The sequence below is a fragment of the Gasterosteus aculeatus genome, chromosome 10 (assembly GCF_964276395.1).
Source record: "Gasterosteus aculeatus chromosome 10, fGasAcu3.hap1.1, whole genome shotgun sequence".
Taxonomy (NCBI): Eukaryota; Metazoa; Chordata; class Actinopteri; order Perciformes; family Gasterosteidae; genus Gasterosteus; species Gasterosteus aculeatus.
Genome location: NC_135697.1, coordinates 16444307 through 16452839, shown reverse-complemented (window position 1 = coordinate 16452839; position 8533 = coordinate 16444307). Strand labels below are relative to the sequence as shown.

Genomic DNA, 8533 nt, shown 5'->3' with positions numbered 1-8533 from the left:
CTGCCACCCGTCCCTTAAAATACGGAATGGTCCCGTGTTTGAGGATAGAATAGCGCCCCCGTTGGCCGTACCGTCCCTCCGCATTGAAGGCGGCAACCCTACGTACTCGTGCAACCTGTCGCACCGACAGGAAAATAAGCGCGAGCAGAACGAAGCGATTTCACTGCTTTATTGCCGCTTGTCTCCCTGATTGTCCTTTTAGAGACACGTGAGGCCTCCCAGGAGATTGCAGTCATATTTATGAGAATAAAAAGCTGTCCAATGCCTTATCTCTGCCTTTCGTTTTCTCAGATCTCCCTCATTCTAGCGTCCCCCCCCCCCCCCGTGGTCTTTTCTTCTATATTGCACCTGTCTCTCACGCGCTTTAGTTATCTCCGGAGTCCTCTTTATCCTCCAAACCCGCACCGCCGCGCCCCTCTCGCCGCTTTCTGTCTAACCGCTATCTTTCATTTTTTATTTGCGTGCCTGTCTCCTCCTGACGGAAGGTGCGTCGCAGCCCAGGCGTCTCCCAATCTGGGCCGCGTCACGTTGTTTGGCAGCGGTCGGCTGGAGGAAGGCTGCGTCGAACGCGCGCACCCTCAACCGCAGGCGCCTCAACAGGCCCCCCCCCCCCCCCCCCGACGCCGCGGACGTTCACAACACGGGGCCACAGAAGCTTTACAGCGATGCTACGGAATTTGAAAGGTGTCATGCAGTCCTGTTGTAATGTTGTAATGAGCGTCCTTTCCTCCGTGCCTGTAATCGGCCGTAAGTGGAAGATGATTGGCTATAAAGGACCGCCAGAAAGTCCATTCCGCTCAACCACAGAACACACGTGGCGCCCTGCCGCCCCCCCCCCACCCCCCCTCGCCATCCCACATGCAGGAAACCTCTCCGTCTCATTGGTAACATCTCCCCCCTCGCATCCTCCTGAAGAAAGAGCGAGATTGCTGTACACACGCGGCCCGGCACTACATCCCAAAGCTATTAGTTGCTGACAGCGTCCTCCATTCAGGCCCGTCTGCCCCCCCCCTGCCCCCCTCCTCCCCCCCGCACGCACACAACTCTCGGGGCTCGCCTCTCTCCGCACGCCGCGGCGCTCCCCCTTTAATAGCTTTCCGGCGCTGCAATCTAGCCGCCCGGCCCGTCGAGTCAATTGAGTGTATTATGTTGGTAATTGGAGGCCGTTGATTGACAGACGAAATGCGTCGCAGGACAGAAGTGCTACTTGCACCAAAAGCGAATCACAAAAGGGTTTTCTTCCTTTTCTTTTTTTGCTTTCCCGGGAATCACGAGAGTACGGCGAAAGGACGCAGGAGGAACCCGAGGTCATTCCTTCAGGAGAGACGAGGACCTGAGGGATCCCTTCCACCTCACACAAACTGCACCGCGTACTGTGGTTGCCCGTTTTTCCAAGCGGGCTTCATAAGCGTGTCATAACTTTCCGTTAAAACGACTCTGACGTGTCGTCTTCCGTCCTCCGCCCCCGCGCTGCCTATCGTTGCCCACACTTAATCAAGATCCATCGTTCCCAGCAGTCTGTGTGTGTGTGTGTGTGTGTGTGTGTCTATATTCGTGGGATTTTCAGTTTGAATTACGGCCTGTCGCATCATTAATATCCTGTCTTCAAATATATGCTCTTTTCATTCACACTCAACGGTGCTTTTATTTCTGTAATTTCTGCCCAAGGTCAAGCCCGTCTGGAGGTCGTGCGGATGGATGAGTGCGTCTGAGAAAGAGGAGGAATTATGGGCCTGCTGATGTAGAACTGTGAGGAAAATAGCTTCGGGTTGAGGTAGATGAGTATTTTGTTGATACACGGAATTGGATGTTTTTCGGCGGTACCTCGTTGGTCCATTGTTGACCCGAGTGGTAAATGGAAGGCTGAGAGTCTCGAAAGAGCGATCGCACAAGCCGGTGCGATCTGAAGCAAAGTTGTTCAAGGGAGTTGGAACTGTTGTTATGGCAAAAAGTGTTGAACCTGAATGACTGACAAAAAAATTCAGACATTCGGAAATATTCCTAATAATAATAATGATAATGATTATTGTTAATAGCAAGCGCAAACCCTACAAATAAATGTACATAAATAAATGTCCGACTCTTCGTAGAGGTCCACGCGATCAAAGTGACGGCGCGAAACTTTGAGGAGCTTCGAGAATTGTTGGATTTCCACGAGTGTAAACGATCTAAACATCTCCTCGTCGCTATCCAGCGTTAGCTAACGTCCGCGCCGCTGTCCTTGCGGGAAGCACAAGCGAGTCTCGGGGGGGGGGGCCGAGATCGCGTGGCCTCCAATTAGCGCACCACCTCAGTCAGATAAAGGATCAATGAGTCAGGCACAATTTTAGCTAAACAATCCCTCGGGACCTGCAATCTGCTGGAAGGGAATGTATTTTGGTCATTTCGCGAAGAAGTGGGATCGCGTTCCTCCTCATTCCCTCTCAAATTGCCTACCGAGTGGAGCTAATGAGTCGCTACGGACTCTCGACGGGTATTATGTGTTTGTCCAATGGGCAATTTGTGGCGAACGAACATTCACATCTGTACAAAATGGGTAGAAATTTGCTTCCGATTCTATCAGCATATTTTAAAGCACCTTTTTAATCTGAAAGGCATTTTTTACATTACTGATATTTGATGGAACAGATGTGTTTTCACGCTGTATGTGTGCACTTGCCCCCTGTGTCCCTGAAACACCCTTGTGTTGCCTCTGAATTGCTGACGCTGCTGTAACCGAACCCCGCCCCCCCCCCCCCCCCCTGGTAGCTTCTGCCATCGCAGTCCTCCTCTTTATATTCAGAATGGCGTCCTGAGGTCACAATCCAACGGGGCAACAGACCGAACCAAGGAAAACCCGAAGAGACGAAAAGGAAGGTGAGGTGGAAGAAATTGCTGCCAACTGTCCCCACAGTCGCAGGGTCGGCCAGAGGTCACGGGTGAGGGGCAGGAGCCGCCTGCTGTCTTATTAGCGGTGGGGCCAAATCAGCCGTAGGCCCCGTAGAGGTGGCCTGGCTTGTCCGGCCCCAGTTGATCCCGCCCCCCCCCCCCCCCCCCCCTCTTGGGGCCGACACCTGGCTGGCTGCCCCTGTTAGCGATTCAGCGGCGGGGAAAAGGTCGGTGGTTAACGGCTCTGGGGGACGAGACAGAGACTTCACAGAGCACAAGCTTGTTTTTTATTATAATTCACAACTCTTAATCACATTGTGACAAACCCATAAGGATGCAATTGGGTTTACATTCATCATTCAACTCAATGATGGTACAAGTCATTTTTTTAAGACACTGTGATACTTACAAAACATCTTTATTTAACACAATTGTTTCAAAGTGAAAACATTTCAAACATTTTGTCAATTAAGCTTGTTAGTTATCTAAATGAAGCAGCGTGAGTGAAATGAGGGATAATTTTAGGAGCGGCATTTGCATGTGTTTTGATTTGCTCATGCGTGTTTTGATGTTCCAGTTCCCTCAAAGAGTAATTCATTCAATCCCCGAATGCCAAATAGCAAATTGCTTGGTAAGCGTGCTTTCAACAGAAGGTTTTCACATCATAACTAGAATGTAGTTTGCAGGCTGAATTAACGTTGCCGCTGCGTTTCCAGTGCGGGATGGGTGAGACGCGAAGGCCTTCCATGTGACGAGGCGGCTCCTTTCAAGCCTCCCGCCAGCCGTCCCGCGCCGTTGCGCGCCGGCCCGTCGGGGGCGGGAGTGATGCATTTCATCGACGACCGCTCACCGCACACTTCAAACCTTCCCGATGAGCCCAAGAGTCTCACCTTTCGCCCGTCTGCCCGTCCATCACTCCGAGGGCTTACGGGCCGCGTTACTCGAACCCGCTCAAGCGCACTCGCGGGGCCGAGCGGCTCGGCCAGCCAAGGCGCCGGCCTCTCGCCGCTTCCCCCGAACTGGCTTTAAATTGAAGCGGTCTGTCGTCCTTGTGGCAGCGGACGTGGAGAGGAATGTTCAGCCCGGGAAGTGCAACACTGCAGGGAGAATCAAACCCACGGACTTGAATGTTATCCATTAAAGAGGCTTTCTTCCTTTACTTGAGTGTTGGAGAAGGTTTTTTTTCGACCCACTGAGTCATTCCTCAGGAGTCCCTCTGGGTTCATCAGGTCTCATTGCTATTCTGGATCCGGACCTGACATTTCTCTCATTCGTTCCAAATGTGAGCGTATCTGTTCCGGCCTATATATCAATATATATATATATATATATAGAGAGAGAGATATACAAAGACGATATAAATTGCTTGATAACCTTCACTCTCACATTTAAATGTTCCGCCATCAGTCGTCCAAATCAGTGAGCACTTACTTGTAGGAGAAAGTTTGGTGTTAAAAGTGCATCTTTCGTTTAGAGGAGGCTCGGTAATCGTTTGCATCGTGACCTTTCCGTCTAGTTGAAATGACAACCGACACGAGATCGTCCAGATTGTTGCACATCCGTTGGCATTTAAATCGACAAAAAACACGCCAAAGACCAGGCGTGTTTATCGTGCTTCAAGAGATCCACCTTCATCCGTTTACTCCTTAATCCTTTCATAGTTATTATGGACCAGAATCTTCTATTTAAACACTTTATTGAGAGACAAAAAAAAATACACGCAATACTTCAACCTTAAAAACAAACCATATATATATAAATATATCACATTTGTGTTGAAGACCAGTTTTACCAAAGCTGTTAAACTGTCCTGTTACCTGACATTATTCTCACTGTGTTTATCTGTACTCAGGATGAGAGACGGTTGGGATCTTCCAGCAGAGCCTTCGGTGTGAATGATGTTCTGTGCAGCTTGAAGACGAGCAGAGGGAGAGGCGTGCGTCTACACAATATCCAGATAATTAAGCTCTGACATAACGGTAGCTTGACAAACGTTCCTCTGATCAGATGAAAATCATGATTTGTGTGTGTGAAACCCAGCCAGATGCCCGAACACTGGATGTAACAGAACCATTTAAATGTGTGATGAATGTAGATCGTAGATTATCTTCTGTCATCAGCATTTATTGGATTGTGCGACGCCTGGAGCCGATTGTGCACAGGCCACATATGATAGATAAGATAAGAGCGAGTGGCTTATAAACACGTTCTCATGGCCTTTATTTGTGCTGTTGGGTTACAAACCTCAACGGAACCCGAACAACACCTTTTTCATCTATTGTGACACCACTTTTCTTTCTCTTTCGGGGCAACAGGAGCGCGACGGATTCACCGGGAAGCCGGAACGGACGGACGAGCAGACTTTCATTTTTTTTTTTTGCTACGAGTGTGTGATGTGCTTTTGATTGACTTGAGAATTACTGCCAAACATATACGGGGGGTAAACAGAGGGCAAAAGCAGTTTGTTTGTTTGTTTGTTGTTGTTGTTGTGTAGACATCGGGGGTCCAGGGGTCAGACCGCTGAGGGTGACTTTGACAGCACGCCACAGGGCTCTGGCACAAGACCGAGAGAAGAAAGAAGAAAACGCCACGAGGGAGGGGAAAAGAGAGAAAAGCCGTGAAAATAAACGCAGACGAGAACATTTGTGACAAAACAACAAAAAATAAATTCAAACAGCTTTTCCTCCAAGGCTCTTTTCTCCAATCGCCCCTGTCGTATTCTGCAAAGCTTCGCTGGCCTGTCACAAAAACAAGGTTAGCAGTCTTTTCCCCCCCCGGCTTAGTGGCCCCCTTTCTGTGGCAGATACAAAATGTTTTATCAAACCCTGTTTATGGAAATGTCATGTCTCGCTGCATAATAGAGGAGCTAGAGACGGATGAAAAACAACACCAGAGGCTGACAGGCCGCCAGCGAGGGGAAGTTCCTGCGTTAAAAATGAGTTCTCAACAAGGGGCTCGGGCAGAAATGACCGCTCACCTCGGCGTCCCCTCGCGCTTTCACCTTCACCCGCGAGGCCCTGTTTGGGGTTTGGATCCATCCAAAAAATCATCCAAAAAATGTGCCCCATTTCCATGAGAGAACCAGAAAAAAAGAAATGACAGAAAGAAATGAGATCTGATGGCGGATGTGGGGAACGGGGAGATGAAACTGTCAAATATCTGTGTGAAAAAGCTCTTTAGTTCACTTGCACTATTTGTAGCGGCAGCCGGCTCGTGCTAGATTGGATGCTAACACTGAATTACACAAGCGAATTCCTGCAAGTGCTCCGAATTAACCCAGTTAGCTTTCACAGACTCAACAGTTGCCGTCCCAATTTCCGAATGCACCAGATGTTTGGATGCTTCGCACCGGGGGACCGGCGAGGACGAGATCAAACCGGGAAGTTGTCAATTATTTGTTGATTTTCTGAGAAAATAATCCATCTGTCAAAGAATAAAAGTTTGCTTTTGGAATACATGATGTGCCTCTGTACAAAAAAACTAAAAACTAAACCCTTGGGCAGCAATCCTGTAATATTTCAGCGAGCGAGGTCTCCTCAGGGGCCACATGCATATGTATGTGGAGGTCTTTTTCGGTACGGCCGCCCACCAGACCGTCCGCCATCTCTGGAGAGAGGCAGCCGAGCGCCCACACACAGTCGCCGCCATCGCCGCCGTCCGTCCGTCCGTCCACACGAGAAACGAGCCCAAGTCGGCATCACACTCGCACGTACTAACGGAGGCGATGCCCCCCACTCCCCCCCCCCCCCCCCAAAGTGTAACGTGCCAGGCGTGACTGTTGAAATGTCACCCGGATCACAGCGGACACGGCGGGATGGGAGGAGATTTAGGGAAATGAGATGAGGATTGCTGCTGGGGGCGGGGTCGATGCTCTGTAATCCACATGCATAATAATTGGCTAAACAAGTCAATGCATTCATATCATGCATGTGCATGTCTTAGTGTGAGAAACACGGCGCTCCTTTCCTCCCTCCTACTAGTTCCTACCCTGCAGAAATGGACTCCTATAAGATAAAAATAGTGGCGTTTCCGGCTTATCTCATTTTTTTCCTTTTGTCTCAGCGCTCTCCAGCAGGCAGAGTGTCTGGAGGCTCGATACCCCGTGTTTGGACTTCATTGTGTGTCTGCAAGTGGTGTGTTTTGCCCCGCTGTTCAGAGACAATGTGCTACTGTCTGTGCATGAGAGTGAGAGAGAGAGAGAGAGAGAGAGTCTCTCTGCAGGCTTTGTTAGGTTAATTGCTAAAAATGTAATGTTTTATTATGTTTAATATTTCAAATCGGAAAAATAATCACTCAAATAATTACCTTGCTCAACATTCAACAGAAGACTCTCATCCGATTAAGACGTTGACGATAACAGTCTTACATAAAGACATAAATAGAACAACTCGAGAATCCTGCGGGGAAATATTTCTGAAAGTTCTACTTCAAGGCACGTCGAGGCTTCTGCGACATGCCGAAACGTAGCGGAATTACACAAGAAACCAGCGTTAGCTTAACATTAGTCTCTGATCCCAGTTATCGCGTGAGTGTGTGTGCGTGTGTGTGCGTGTGCGTGCCTGTGTGTGACACGCTGAGCGATCGCATCCTTCCACTGACAGCAGCAGTTTGTCCCACCGGCCTGTTGCACTCCGTCCTGCTGAGACCAACTAGAGACACCCTCCCTGCACAGCTGTGCAGCCGCGGTCCGACAGCACTAACACACAGCAGAGGAGCAGACCCGCTCGCACAAACAAGGGATCACGGTACTAAATAAAAGTTGTTGTCTGCCTTCCTTTACCTTCTCCGGTCCCGCGTGAGTGGGGCCGCAGCTTTGAGGTAGTTTACGTCCCTGCGGAGTGGAGAGACGGAGTATTGTTCTCACGCGTCGCAAACCAACCTCTCTCGCTGTGCCGCGACGCATTTGAAGTCAGCGTTTTTAACAAATGCGCGAGGGAGGCCTCGAAGGCGCCGTCTTGGAAGGAGAGCACTTCAGTGTTGAGTGATGCACACAGATGTTCAGTGTGTGTAAAGTGCACAGAAATAAATGATCTGCTCGAGTATCGCGTTAACTTTACTTTAATGACACCGTGTTTGCGGATATTCAATAGCGACAGATGCCGAGCTCCAAACACGGAATCCTGAGAGAGCGACGCAAATGATCTTAACCAGCTTTGTTTCAACCCACAGAAATGCATTTTACACTCCTAAAGATATGCAGATGGTTTTCCAGACTGTGCTGGACTGATGCGGCGAGAAGAGGAATGGAAAAGCGAACTCTTTCTCTAAGCGCGTGTGACTTTGATGAAGCAGAGAAAACAGCGAACGGGAGTTCGTTCTGATACGAGGTCAAACTAAAGGGCAACACTTGTGAACATTTGAGTTAAATTGATTTAAAGAGATCACGTTGGCCCGTATGATCTTTCCGCTGCGGTTCGATCTGATTGGGACAAGCCGTGGATTCCTCATTTTAACCTCAGCTCAGCCGCCTCAAGGTTATCGGCTCCTTTCTTACACATCTGAATTTACATTAATGTCGGTAGGAGGTTTGATCCGAATGATATTCACCGTTGTATCTGACCACAGTGGAGCTTGCAGCTTAATTACACATCAGTTGGCAGACTCATTTGACATGTTGCAAGAAAGAAGCATTATGGGATACGTATTAGCGTTTGCTCTTTGACGC

At 49.2% G+C, this 8533-nt stretch overlaps 1 long non-coding RNA gene across 1 annotated transcript; it reads left to right on the top strand.

The window, feature by feature from the left end:
• The first annotated feature begins 4287 nt into the window (after nucleotides 1-4287).
• On the top strand, nucleotides 4288-6323 carry LOC120826296 (uncharacterized). The gene is made up of 2 exons (XR_005713230.2): nucleotides 4288-4847; nucleotides 5184-6323. It is a non-coding gene; the product is annotated as an uncharacterized LOC120826296 (long non-coding RNA).
• The last annotated feature ends 2210 nt before the right edge of the window (nucleotides 6324-8533 follow it).